This window comes from Panthera tigris, chromosome B4, assembly GCF_018350195.1.
Source record: "Panthera tigris isolate Pti1 chromosome B4, P.tigris_Pti1_mat1.1, whole genome shotgun sequence".
Taxonomy (NCBI): Eukaryota; Metazoa; Chordata; class Mammalia; order Carnivora; family Felidae; genus Panthera; species Panthera tigris.
The window spans coordinates 136,426,930-136,441,148 of NC_056666.1; the positions used below are offsets into that span (position 1 = coordinate 136,426,930).

Here is a 14,219-nt window from a genome sequence, read left to right on the forward strand (position 1 = left end):
TGAGGGACAAGACAGATGAACGAATGCTTGAGTCCGTGTTGGGCGGAGGGGCCGGATTGTTTCTCTAGAGGGTGGGGGCAGGGGACTAATTTTCCATCAGCGTGGAGGGGGTGAGGGTTAGGAAAAACGGGTGTCAGAACCCCTGGAACATCCGGAAGATGGGGGAAGCAGCACCCCCTGATCGCCTCCCGTGAGCCGGAGGGGTCCCGAGAGACGGGCCAGGCGTGCAGTCACTAGATGGGGTTTGGGGTTCGCCGACTCCGAGGTGCTTGAAGCTGAACTGGGCCCCACAGGGGCAGCGGCCATCAACCCCTGTGTCCCCCAGCAGCCATCTCCTTCTCTCCGGGGCTCAGCTTCCTCATCTGTAAAATGGGCTGATGTGTAAATGGCTACTTTCAAGGCTCCTTCCCTGCTTTCCCTGAGGGCACCGCGGTGGGCGGGCCGAAGAGGCTTCCAGAAACAGAAGAGGGGCACCGAGTCCACTTGTGGGGGTGCCGCAGGGACCCTCCTACTCCCGCTTCCCGGCTCAGATGACTCAGTTCTCTCTTCTGAGCCAGGTAGCAGGACCACTTCCCTCTGGGGGATGTGCAAAACCAGTCATGGTTTTCCCATCACGGAAAGAAGAAATTTCTCCGAGCAGGGCTGGGTTGAAGCAGGCACGCTACCTGTCAGCTGTGAGGGAGACAACACTCCTGAGAGGCGGCGGTCTCCCCGCTGGCCTTCATCAGCAGTGGCTGATGGGGTCCACTGAGACCACCAGATCTTCCTCTGGGGGTACGGATGCTGAGACCAGCACGGGTCCACCAGCGGGTTCCGAAGCCGGGAAGGCAGGAGGCAGAAGCTGTGAGAAGAAGCCTAAAGGCAGGCAAGGGTCAGGAGAAGCCAAAGCGGCTGAGGGTCCATCAGGGTGGCCGCGGCCACGGGAGCTGAGAGGAATCCAGTCCCTGGGCCGTGGGGAGGAGGGAGAGATGACACAGACTGGGTATGCTTCGGCCAGCTCTGGATCCCTCGACACTGTATTCCAAGCCCAGGAGCACTAGCCTGGGCGGCCACTGTGCTTCTGTGCTAATTCGTCCTCCCCGAGCCCTGCCTCCAGTAGGGCTGTCCTTCCAGAGCTCCTCCAGGAGAAACCCCAGCGGCCGCAGAGGGGAGGCAAGGCTTCCGGAAGTCTGCCCTTGTTAAAAATTCCTGCAAATGTGCATTTTGGTTTTTTTTCCCATTTTTTAACAAGTAATCTCTACGCCCAGTGTGGGGCTCGAACTCACAACCCTGAGATCAAGAGTCGCACGTTCTATCAGCTGAGCCAGACCCTGCCTTCTGTTTTGTAACATGCCTGTATTTATTTTAATTGAGGTGGGCTTCACATAACACACAATTAACCATTTTAAAGCATTTAGAACATTCTTGATGTTATGCAACCATCCCCTCCGCCTGCTTCCAGAATGTTTCCATCACCCCAAAAGGAAACCCTGTACCTCTCAAGCAGGGACTTCCTGTTTCTCCCCCCGCCCCAACCCGAGTCCCTGACAATCACCAGTGTCTCTGGACATTTTGTACCAACGGACTCATACAACGTGTGGGTTTTTGAGTCTGGCTTGTCATGTTTGAGTCTTTGGTCGTGTTTCTGAGGTCCAGCCACACCGTGGCAGGTGTCGGTGCCTTGTTCCCTTTTCACGGCCGCGTAGCAGTCCGCCCTATGGCCCTGTCATTCTTCGGTGGACGGACACAGGGGTCGTCTCCACCGTTCGCTGTCGTGTCGCAGTTTGCGGGGGGCAGTGCTGCTCTGAACAGCCATCTTCACGTATTTGTTTGGACACCCGTTGTCGGGGGTGTTGGGTGCGTACCTCGGAGTGGATGGCCGGGTCATATGGCCGTTCTGTTTCACGCGTTGAGGACCCACCAAATTGTTTCCCACGTCGGGAGAGGCTGCTGGTCCCGCGAGTGAAGCACAGCCTTTCTGGCATCAGATCTGACTTCCCTGTCAGCCGGGAGACCTTAGGTGAGCCGCTTCGTCTCGTGCAGCCTCGGTTTCCCCGTTTGTAAAAAAGCTTTGGGCCCTCGGTTTCCCTCTCTCTCTGCCCCTCCCCTGCTCGTTCTCTCTCTCAAAAATAAAGAAACATTAAAAAAGAAGAAGAAGAAGAAGACAGGGCGCCTGGGTGGCTCCGTGGGTGGCTGGATGGCTGAGCCGTCTTCGGCTCAGGTCATGATCTCCCGGTTCGTGAGTTCGAGCCCCGCGTCGGGCTCTGTGCTGACAGCTCGGAGTCAAAATCTGTGTGTCCCTCCCTCTCTCTCTGCCCCTCCCCCGCTCACGTTCTGCCTTCTGTCGTGCTCTCTCTCAAAAATAAGCATTAAAAAACAACAAAAAAAGGAGACACGTTTGCTGTCTGAGTCTAACAAGGAATTTCTTTTGTTTGTTCCCCACCGAATCTGCCAGCCTGGCCTTGGCAGGCCTGTTACGGCATAACCCACAGACTTTCTTTTTTGTTTTCTTTTGACTTGTTTTCTTTTGGGGGGGGGGGAGGGACGCGCAAGTGAGCGAGGGGCAGAGAGAGAGAGAGAGAGAGAAGCAGGGCTCACCTGACGCAGGGCTCGAACCCACGAACCGCGAGATCGTGACCTGAGCCAAAGCCGGACGCTTAACCAACTGAGGCCGCCCAGGCGCCCACAGAGGCTGATGCGCTGAGCACACACGATGTGAGAGGCCCGGGGACTGGCTGAGATCACTTAAGGGGGATACGGAGACTGCAAGGGACCGAGCGCGTCCGCAGTGGGGCCGGCATGGAGGGACGCCCAAGAGAACAGGAAGAGAACTCACCGGAAAGCTGCACCCTACCTTCTGTGGCCCCGACGCGGTCTCTGGCCTCTGTTCTCCCGCTCAGCCCCCGAACCTCCCCATCACTGAGATGGTGACAGTGTTGCTCCCACGTCTCCAAAACCTCCTCCCCAACACACACTTCTGTCCACAAAACAGCCTCTCTGGGGTCCTTCGGTTGGTCCCTCCCGTGCAGCACCGGGGGAGAGAAGGGAAACCAGCGTCTTTCAGAGGGTGGGTTGAAGGGGGAGGCCAAGGCCCTGCTAACTCCCAGCCAGCTCTATCCCGTCTGAGCAGAATAACCCAAGCGGCTGGGCGGGGAGGTGGGGGGAGGATATCGCGAGTGGTGCACGCGTTCTGGGCTGCACTAAGAAGGCTCTCAGAAACTCGTCATTATAAACACCCACAGGAGCAATTTTCCTGGCCCCTCCCCCGCCTGCCCCACGGCTGAGGTGGCAGGACCTTCAAAATGCGCTTTCCACCTCCGCATAGACACGGCCTCACCTTCCCTCCTACCCCAGGCGTGGCTCGTCAATGAACTAATCACATAGACGTGCCGTGCCGTGTGACTTGGGGCAAGGAAGTAACCTCTCTGGGCGCCCTTGAGCTCATCGGTGCAGAGAGGGTCGGAATGCTTGGGAAGCCCGCTCAAAGATAAGTGATTTTTTTCCCCTCAGATCTGATCAGTCACAAAGTGATGTCATTCAGTTCAACCCAATAGAGCCCCGAGCCCCAGGCTTGGGAAAGCCGGCCAGAAGAACAGAAATGCACGGAGGAATTGTCAGAGCAGAGCCTTGGGCAGAGCACGGTCTGGCCTTAAACAGACAGGTCGGGCTAGAAGTCCTGTCGGATTCGGAGGTATGATCCCCTCCCCACCAATCAGGGCCGGAATAGTCAGGAGGGCTTCCTGGAGGAGAAGGGACTTTTCTCAGATCCCTACCATCTCTAACCCAGCTCCTGAGCCCAGAGGCTGTATTCCACGGCCCTGTCACAGGTAGCTAAATGCTGAAACAATAGGAACAAGGTCTCGGGATGTTGTGTTTCTTGTTCTTCCATTTTAAATTCAGGATTCTGAATTTTACAAGCGACACAGCACGCTGGCTGCTTGAAGAGGACCGAGGAGGCTAGGGTGCTCTCTGGCGGGGCCTCAGACCCATGCCCCAGTTACTGATCCCTTGAGCCTCCTTCCAGGCCCCTCCTCAGAGCCCTCTACCTGGCTGGAGAGGTGCCTACAGTCACTATCCCCCCTCCTTTGTGGGTCGTGTGACGATCTGAGGATGGCCATGGAATTACTGCGGGACGTCTCTGCCCCTGGGAGCTCAGGAACACTCCCTGGGGGCCCCTTGGCACACAGGGCCCTGCTACTCCTCGACCTCGCCCCCAGAGCTCACCCTCTCTTCCCACCTGCACTGAATGGCTGTGCCCTGTACGACAACCCCAGGCCTCAGAATGCGAAGGACGGTTAACCTTCCGTGGCAAGGGCCAGGGGGAGAGGTCTGTCCCAAGTCACACGAGCTCTCATCGCATCAAGAATGGCCCAGGGGAGGAAACTATCTGGACACAGATGTATCTGTCCCTGTCCTCCAACGCAGCTCCTGCTTCCTTCCTCCTTCTTCATTCGGCTCTCCATGCAGCAGTCAGGGATGCTGTGAAAATGTCCTGTCCTCATGTTGCCTGCTCCTCTCCCCACCTGCCGGTGTCCCCGTGTCTCCAGGTGTAGAAGCCAGAATCTGCCCACGACTGGGACAGACGTCCTACCCTGAATGCTATCGGCTGCTCTCACTTCTCTCCGGCCACGGCATTCACCCAAGGAGGGGCTCTTGGGAGTTTCCAGTTTGGGGCTATTCTGAACACAGCTGCTGTGAACCTTTATGTGAGGTTTTCCACGAACACAGTTTTCATTCCGCCCCCCTCTAGGATGAATACCTAGGTGTAATTATTGGTCTGCACGTTCACTTTTGAAAGAAGCTGCCACACTGTTTTCCACAGTGGTTGGAAACCATTTACGGTTCCCCCAGCACTGGATGGATCATCTGGTTTTTCTGCATCCTTCCCAGCATTTGGTGTTATCACTATTTTTTATTTTAGCCTTTCTGATAGGTGGGCACACCTCACCTGCCCAGCAGCAGAGTGTGAGTTCTGGTTCCTTCGCACCCTAACAACACTCAGTATGGTTAGTCTTCTTAATTTTGGCCATTTAATTTTACATCCGTATGTAACGCTCTCTCTTTATGGTTTCGAGTTGCATTTCGCCAGCGGCTAAAAAGGTTGAGCATCTTTTCAGGTCCTTATTTGCCGTCCCTGTATCTGTACCGATGAAGCGTGTGTTCAAGTTTTTTTTTGTTTGTTTTTTAATTGGGTTGTTTGTCTTCTTACTATGAGTTATAAGAGTGCTTTCTATATTCTAGATTGGGTCCTTAGAGAAATGTTTTGCAAATGTCTCCCCGGTCTGTGTATTGCCCTTTCATTTTCGTTCTCCTGTCCGTCCCTCACCCAACTTCCTTTTTCTGTACAGCCTCGTCACGCCCTGACAGGTATGTTTATTGCTTGTGTTCCCTTCTACACAGACAGCTCCATGGGTTCAGGGGATGTTTTTCCTGCTCTGTCCTTGGCTCCTAGCACAGTGCGTACTCAGGACATATTTGTTCAGTGGCCGTGCCGGGCTCCCTGGCCACATCACAGCTGCTAGGGGGCTGGAGGGGCACATGAGTTGGTGTGTGGAGACCTTAGAGTGGGCTGTTGCAAACTTCCAGGTCAGCAGTGAGGAGTCCTCAGCTGGGGCATGGGCACGGGCGGGGCTGGGGCAGAAAAGGGCTGGAGAGACTTTCCCAAGGTGCACGTGCCAAGCTCCCTTCCTCCCTTCTCCTGCCGGCGAAGCCATCCCACTGCGCACACGCCCCATCTCTGCCCGGTGCTGGATCACAGCCCTGCCTGTTGGCCTGCCCGATGGCAGGGGCAACACAAGTTTCTACAGGAAATTGATGGGGGGTGGTGTCCAAAAGGTATAATTAGCTCCCTTTCCATCAGTGTCTACAGTGTGCATGTGTAATTGAGGGGGTATATACACAGAGGGTGAGGGTGTGTATGTGCTCTGCCTGCTATCTATGGAGGGTGTGGTCCAGGGTATATGATGTGTGGACATCCGGCCTCTCACACCAGCGCGGGGCATCCGTGTGTTCTGTGGGTCCTTCCGTGCAATAAAGTGACAGGTTCCTCTCCAGGATGGAAGGATTGTTGGCTGGTCTCTGACGTCTTTTCCGGTCACCCCTCCTGGGACCCTGTCTGTGACTCTGGGCCTTCTCTCCTTTCTGACAGTGCAAAGCTCCCTGTGTGGCCAGACAGCCCCTGGCAGCAGTCCCAAGCAGATGCTTGCTCGCCAGCTTGGCTTAGATACTCTGAGTCCCCTGGGTCTGGTTTTCAGTCTGTTAAAGGGGAACGATGAATACCGCCTGCATTTGGTGACTGTGTAGACGAAGCAGGATGTAGCAGGTGCTCAATAAACAGGAGCGAACACGCGCGCACACAAGCACGCCTGGTCCCTGGGCTCCGGGAGCTGAGTCTTGCTGTTTCACCCACAACCATATTTACTCCTTTGCTCAACACACACGAGGACACGCTCAAGCCGGCTGGGTGGAGGCTAGGGCGCAGACAATTACACCCCGCAGTGCCCAGAGTGCTGTGACACACACACACCAGCCCACCAGCGCCATGCCAGTCCCTTATCTGCCCTGACAATGCTCCAGGCAGCCAGGTGGCACTACCTCTCAGTAATTTTCCACAACTTGAGAGAAGCCGAGCCTCTTGCACACTTTCCTCTTAGGGGTTGCTCTGAGGACTGAACGAAGGCACGCATACAGCAGGCTCAGGTGAGTGCCTGGCACCACCCAGGAAGCCCACCTCTGCCTTGTTTATGACGAAGCCACGGTTCCCCACCAGTGCTCTGGGCACCCCTCCCCCCCGAAGCCACGGTTCCCCACCAGTGCTCTGGGCACCCCTACCCCCCCCCCCCAAAGTTCACAGGCTGCTGAAACGCATGAGCTTCCCCGGGTGGGCTGGGGGGATGTTAACAAGCAATTAACGCCAGGCAGGGACAAAGATGCCAAGGAGGGAAGGAAGAATCAGCTCTGGCTGGCTTGGGCAGGGCAGGGAGAGCGGAGCCGGACAGGCTGCGCAGAGGAAGTGGTTTTTGGTCCAGTTGGGTCTTGTTCGCGGAAGGAGATTTCCAGGGGCAGAGAAAGGGGGGAGGGAGCCACTTGAATAACAGGATGACCAGGCGACGAGTCCAGCTGCGTGTTCCCGCGCCAAGTGCAACCACGCGTGATCATGAGTTCGCTCAAGCACCCCGTTTTACGGACGCAGACCCTGGGGCACGAAGGGGACCCGAACCCAACTGTCAGACCCTGGGGAAGGGCATTTCTTGATGAGGGGAGAGCGCGGGGGTGGGGGTGCACTCGCGCATTCACAAACGCCTGGCACCGACCGCCCGGCTCCGTGCTAGCTGCTGGGGACCCAGGGGGTCCTGCAGGCAGGGTCCCGGTTCTCTCGGGCAGGGAGGCAGCAAACACCAGGCGTGCGCGGTTTCAGAGACGGAGGAGGGCTCCGCAAGAGCAGAGCGCGGGGCTGGGGCTGGGGCCGGGGGCCGACTGCTTCGGGTGGGCAGGGGCCTCCGGCCAGGTGGCGCATTTGGGATCCGCAGCGCACGCGTCCGGGGTGTGGAGCGCCCAAGCCGCGCGCGAACGCGCTTCGGGGCGCGGCTGCCGAGCGGCGCTTCCGGGGTCACAGAGACGCTCGCCGCGTCCCGGCAAAGTGCGCCTGCGCCCATTTTGCAGATGCGAGAAGCGAGGACGCGCAGCCAGCCCCGGGCAGGGCGGCGGCGCGGACGCCGGGTCGCGGGCGCGAGCTCCGTGCGCGTCCTCCTCTGCGCCTGCGCGGGAGAGCTCGAGGAGGGGGGGCGTGGCTCCGGGGGCGGGGCCGGCGGTTTCGGGGCGGAACCTCCGCGCGGCTAGGGCGGGCGTGCGGGGGAAGGCTGGGCGGCCGAGCCGCGGCCGGCCCCCGGGAGCCGCGCGGCGTCCGCTCGGGCTCCGGCTCGGGCGCCGGCTCCCGCCCCGGCTGCGCGCGCAGCCCTCCGGCTGCGGGCCGCCCTCCTCCGGCCCCGCCCAGCGCGGGGAGCGCGCGGCCGCCGCGAGAGCCGGAGACGAGGGCGACCGCTGAGCGGGAGGCGGCGGCGGGAGCGCGAGCTCCGGCCAGCGGCGCGGCGGCCCGGCAGGTGAGGGGACCGGGCGGGCGGGCCCCGGGGGTCCGGGCCGAGAACCCCTTCGGGAACTCCGACCCACCTCGGTCCCCGAGACCCCTCCCAGCCTTCCCCTGGGGACCCCAGCCTCCCGAGACACCCTGGGGGCCAGCCCGCGCCCCTCCGGACCCCTGGTCCCCGAGACCCTGTCGCAGTCCCTGGGCCACCTCTGGCCCCCGCCACTTGGAGGACCCCGCAACCCGAGACCCTTCAGGGTTTCCCCTAGACTTCCAGACACCCCGAGGACTCTCGGTTCCGGAAACCGCCCCCCACGTCGCCTGAGGACCCCCTGAGCCCGCCCCAGGTTACCGTCCCGGTGCGCGGGGCTCCTGAGAAGCCCCCTGGGCCGCGCAGGCCCTCGGTGTCCTCTCTCCCCACCCCGGGGCTGCTCCCCTGCCGTTCTCTCTTACCACCTGCCCCGAGTGTCCACTCCCCCTTGGGCTGGTCTCCAGGCTGGGTTTCTCAAACCTGAGGTCCGTGGACCCCGAGGGGCACCCGTGAGTCTTCGCTGGGGTTTGTGAATTCACGAGTACCCAAGAAGTGGGGGCCTGTAACAGGTCAGCCGATGAGCCTCTGTAACAGAGCAGGGGGTGCGACCTCAGCCCCCGCGGGATCATTTGTGTTTGCTGTTGCATTGAGGCCAGGGCAGGGACAGTGTTTAACTTTTAATGCTCTTTGATGAGACTCATATGGCCTCACAGAAGAGTCTAGAGAACAGCGCTGATGTGGTGGAAGGAGGTAGAGCTGCGTCGGTGAGGGAGTTAGGGCAAGTCAGCCTTTGAGGTTGTCTCCTTGGCTTAATCTTTTCACTGGTGGAACGAGTCCTTTTTCTCTTGAAGGCCTGATCTTTAGGAGGAATTGACACTGGAGCTGGAGACGACAGAGTCCTTGCTCTCGGGGCCCCACGCTGGAGGGGTGGGGGTGGGGGTTGGGAGGCTGAGCAAGTGGGTAGTTTTTCCAGCGTAGTGGCATTGAGCCCAGCTGGGGTGGGAGCCGGATTCTCAGGAAGTGGCGTTCTGGGGGGCTTGTTGAAGGGGAGGAAGGCTGATGGGTAACAGGTGAGCGGATTCTTGAAGGTTGGGGTCGCGCAGCAGCTTGCCAGAGCAGTTCCGGGGAAGGGGACAGTGTGTGAAAAGGCACAGGGGTGTTGCCACGAGGCACAGCCGATCTTGGAAATGAGAAGTGTGGCTGGAGCCGAGATCCATCCTGGGGTGGCTGGAGACGTGTTGCCTCCCGTAATGAAGATGTTCTCGGGGTGCCGTGGGACTCTGACGTGCGGAGAATGCAGCTTCGTTCCCTGAGGCTCATGCCCTTGGCCCGTTGCTGATTGACGGCCTCTGCCGTCACCCCAAGCAAGTGGCGATGCAGTGCAGGGCTGAAGGAAGGGAGGACTTACTGGGTGGGTGGAGAGGAGGGAGGGGAATTCTGGGGAGACTGGAAGGGGGGAACCCGGCAAGTTTGGCCGAGGGCGGGGTTTGAGGCAAAGAAAGGGGCGGGCGAGGGGGGTCAGGGTGAAAGTTCGGAGTCGGAGTCGAGGCCCGCTGACGGGTTTAAGGGGGGAAGTGAGATGGTTTCTGTGTTTATGAACAGCCACTGGCTGCAGGGGGGGGGGTGGGAGTGGGTGTTGTCTGGAGGAAGCCGGGTCATGGGAGCACGTGAGAGAGGGGTCCTGGGCCGGGGTGGTGACAATGGGGACCGTGGCTTGCTTCCTCAAGTCCAGAGCCCCGGGACTGCCGTTCAGCTCTTTCCTGTCTGAGCCTACAGTTTTCTGCCCGGGAACTGACTTTGGAACTTACTAGTTCCTGGAGGAGAGGTTTTGTCCTTTTTTAACTTTAACTTTATTTATTTATTTTGAAAGAGACAGCGTGTGAGTGGAGGAGGGGCGGAGGGAGAGAGAGAGTCCCAAGCAGGCCCCGTGCTGTCAGCACAGAGCCCGAGAGGGGCTCCACCCCACAAAACTGTGAGATCAGGACCTGAGCCGCGGTCAGCCGCTTAACCGGCTGAGCCACCCAGGCGGCCCTCGGCTGTGTTCTTTTAAGTGTTACCGCTTTTAATGTTTCCAGCAACGCTAGCAGACGGGAGATATTCCTCTTCTTACAGATGGCAGAGATAGAGACTCAGAGCGAGTAACTTAGCGTTAAGAAGGACCACCAGCACCTGGTTGCTTCACTTGGAAGGCCGGGCTCTCCCTGCTACACCCTGCTTCCTCCCTGGCCCGGAGAGGGAAGTCCTGGGAGGCGGTGTTGGATCCCCAGTCCGCCCTCCTTGCCCGTCCCTGCGGAGGTCGGCGGCGTAGACCAAACCAAACTGTTGTGAACTGCTCGTTTTGCCTGCCGCTGCCTCTGCTGCCTCTTCGAGCTTCCTCATAGTGGCCTCTTCTCTTAGCATTTCTGGAAAATGAGTCACGTAAGCAGGTGAAACTGGCGGTCAGTGAAACACCGTGGCTTGTTATTTGTGGAGATTTGGCGGTAAGAAGAGGTATGTCGGATGCAGTGAGTGCCTTAGATGGGGGTTTGGGGTCACGGTGGAGCAGGCGGTGCCCAGGGTAGTGCAGAGTTATGGGCCATGAGCCAGCGGTGAGTGCAGAGCGGGCCCCTGACTCCTTGGGGGGCCTTCACCAGGTCACTCCCTCTGAGTCTCCATTTCCGCTTCTCTAAGACGAGGGCATCTGGCATCCCGTCCCTTTCGGATCCCTCCGTAATGTTGCATTTCATTAGAGGTGGACTTTCTAGAACATCTCTTCTTTTTGTTGGGTTGGAGACATGCTGGGGGTTCGGCCTGCCCTTGGCCTTGGTACTGGTGTGTCTTCACCATTATTGGCTTATCATGAAGTGGCACATCTGTTTGAGTTAATTGGACGTGTCTCATCTGATGATGGACAAACTCAAACAGCCAACACGTGATTAGTTGGCAGGGTGCCTGGCAAAATGTCACGTATATTTGCTGTTCTGGACCACACTCGTGTTAGGAGAAAACATCATGGTGACTGGCCTCTTAGAAGGGTTTAATGTCAGCCTTGGCCAGATGAGATGTAAGAAAAATAGCTACTTCGAGGGGTTATTGGGAGGATTAAGTGAGAAAATGCATGCAAAGTGCTTGGTACTTTCCCCTGAATCTCATACGGGAACAAAAAATGTCAGTAACAAATGTGGTTTTTGGACTAAACTGTGACTTTTATGTTTTTTATTGGTGGGGGGTTTTGTTGTTTTCTTGGTTTGGGAATTTTTGCCCAGTTTATGCCCAAGCAACTCCGGAGGCGTGGTTCATTTATAACTGGTAAAAATAAGCATTTTTTTTTTCCCTGTCGTAATTGATTTTGACTGAACTTTAATTTTTTTTTTTTTTAATGTTTATTTTATTATTTTTGAGACAGAGACAGAGCATGAACGGGGGAGGGGCAGAGAGAGAGGGAGACACAGAATCGGAAGCAGGCTCTAGGCTCTGAGCTGTCAGCCCAGAGCCCGACACGGGGCTCAAACTCACGGACTGTGAGATCGTGACCTGAGCCGAAGTCGGACGCTTAACCGACTGAGCCACCCAGGCGCCCCATTTTGACTGAACTTTAGAAAGTGATGGGTTAAGTGTCATGTGTTCAAATTGAGGTTCAAATTAAGTGTCATGTATTCTGTAAATTGAAGAAAAACAGTTTGTCCTGGAGATCCCCTATTAGGGATGGCTGGGACGAAGTTTAAGCTGCACTGTGGGCAAATTAGGGTGTGGTTGTGCTCCCGCCCTGGCACAGTGGTGTCTCGGAAATAAGCTGCCCGAGGCTGGGGGAGGTGAGCCGGCCAATAGCGGCGCCCCCTTTCCGGTTGAGTGAGAACCTTTTCGGATGTTTGACTCACCTGGAGTTTTCACAACAATCCAACCGCTGGTGTGGGTGGTGGATTCCCAGGTGACAGATTTGGAAACCGAGGTGCAGAGAGCTCTCCCGGCTGGGACGCGGTGGTGTTTTCTCGACTCCAGGCCTAGTGTTTTCTCCGTGGTGCCTCCAGCGCTGCCTTCTGTTGGGAGTTGTAGTTTCGGGTCCGGGCCTCTCTTTGCGGTTCCGGAAGCTCGGTTGTTACCCGTTTGCACCTTGTTTCCGGATCAGGTGACCTCGTCGGCTCATCCGACTCTCTGGCAGTTTATTTCTCACCCCCAGGTGACTCATTTGTGGTTAGAAGCATGGCTGTCCGCAGTACTTGAAAGCTTGGGCTCTTCTTACCCGGTGATTTCTGCTTCTGTGCCCCCTGCCCCCAAGTCTGCATGGGAAGCCAGGCTGCCCTGAAGAAGGCGGTTTGTGGGAGTCACATCGGAGTAGGAGAGGACAGCGGTAACCACGGGTGTCTGTGCCGGGAGCTATGGGAACTGCCGTGGGACGCTCCTAAGTGGGAAGTGCTCGCTTCGGGGCTCCCGGGCTTTCAGACCCGCCTTGGTGCAGCCAGAGTACAACAGGTGGGTTTTGGCCTCCTTGTGGGACATCCCAGTCTTTAGGAACCCACGCTGGTTCCACGGATTGCACTTATCCTTGTACAGTTGACCCTTGAACCACACGCGTTTGAACTCTGAGTCCATTTACCTGCAGCTTGTTTGCAGTCAATATATTGGAACATTTTTTTTTAGAGTTGTGAGTCTGTGAGTTGAAAGAACACAGACAAGCCACATAGCCTAGAACTGTCACAAGAACTCAGAACAAGTTAGGTATGTCTGAATGCATAAAATATTTGTAGATGCCAGTTTATCTGATCAGTTAACTACCATAAAGCACACACAGGTCCATTAAAGAGTTAAAATTCATCAAAACTGGCAGACTGTGTGTGACTTCATTCTCCGTGGAGAGAAATGTCGACAGACGTAGAAATGCACTATTAAAACTGCATAAAATTACCTGTAGTCCTACTGTACTGTCATTATTTTGTAGCCACCTCTGGTCGCTGTTGTGGTGAGTTCAAGTCCTGCCAGCATCTGCTTAAAATGCCACGGGCACCGATCTCCCCGTGAGCATTCCATCTCTCTGTACATTTTGTGTCTCGGTAAAAAGTGCTCTCTTGTGGTGCTTGCTGTTGGTAGTTAAGTTTTGGGGGACTCAAAAGTTCTACGCGGATTTTCAACCACGTGGGGTGCTGATGCCCCACCTGTTCAAGGGTGAGCTCCGTCCGAGTCTGTCTCCTGTGAGCAGCACATTTACATATCTCTCCGTGTGGGTTACTTCTGTAACAGTGGTGGCTGTACCGTTGATAGGATGTTGTACGGAGGGCCGCCCTGTGGCCGGGCCTTTGTGGGAATCCAGTCATCTGTAGTCACGATGGCCGGTGTCAACACTTGGGCACACCTTCTGGGAGCATCTCATTCCGTCGCCCTCCGGATGGACTAGGGGTGAGGTGAAAGCCAGCACGTGCAAACTCTGGCGGATGTTTGCAGTACCTCCTCCCCTGCTGTGTGAAGGGAATATGTGTTGAGTACATGTCTCTTGCCTGTGATCAAGGGCTGTACGACTTGAGAGCTCTCCCCACTCCCCTGGGTCGCTCAAAACCCATATAATTCACTTACAGAAAGAAACGAAGGGGTTTGTCTAAGGACGTTTGTTGATCCCACAGACTAATTCGTGGTTCGTGCTGTAATTTGTAATAGAAAGTAATTAGTTTCAGTTTAAGGTTTTTGTTGTGCTAATGCAATAAAGACCATTCCTGACCAACGTTTTCTCCCTCCGCCTCAGTACTCCAGATCCAAGCACTCATTGATCCGTTCTCTTGACGCTTTGGTTTCCTTCCTTTCCCGTCTCTGTGCTCTTCGTGGCGGTGGAAAACAGTGGTGGTGATGGGTGCTCCAAACTAGGGTCGGTTCTGCAGCTCAGCGTCTGGGCCTGCTCCGGCAGGTCGTTGGCTGGCCTCCCGGGCGTCACCCCTGCCCTTGTGCTGATCTGGCTGCTTGATTGGCACTGAGTGGCCCCGGGTAGCCTCTTCTGTGTTGGGTCGGGGGTGGTGCTGGGTTGTCACATGGTGTACCTCAGCTCTCCCCTGGTGGCTGTTCACCCTCCCAGAAGGCTGGACTGCACTTGACAAGGCCCGAGTTCCAAGTTCCAAGGGGGCTGGTTCCAGTGTCAAAGTGCCCCTCAAACTTTTGCTGGCTGCCCAT

At 56.9% G+C, this 14,219-nt stretch overlaps 1 protein-coding gene across 6 annotated transcripts in view; it reads left to right on the plus strand.

The window, feature by feature from the left end:
• The first annotated feature begins 6,659 nt into the window (after positions 1-6,659).
• FAM118A (family with sequence similarity 118 member A) overlaps positions 6,660-14,219 on the plus strand; it is a 41,490-nt gene continuing 33,930 nt past the window's right edge. For 2 of the 6 annotated variants that reach the window (XM_042993522.1, XM_042993525.1), the window contains exon 1: positions 7,976-8,078. The gene's annotated coding sequence lies outside the window, so the exon portion shown is untranslated. The other 4 variants (XM_042993521.1, XM_042993523.1, XM_042993526.1 and 1 more) reach the window with 3 other exon arrangements.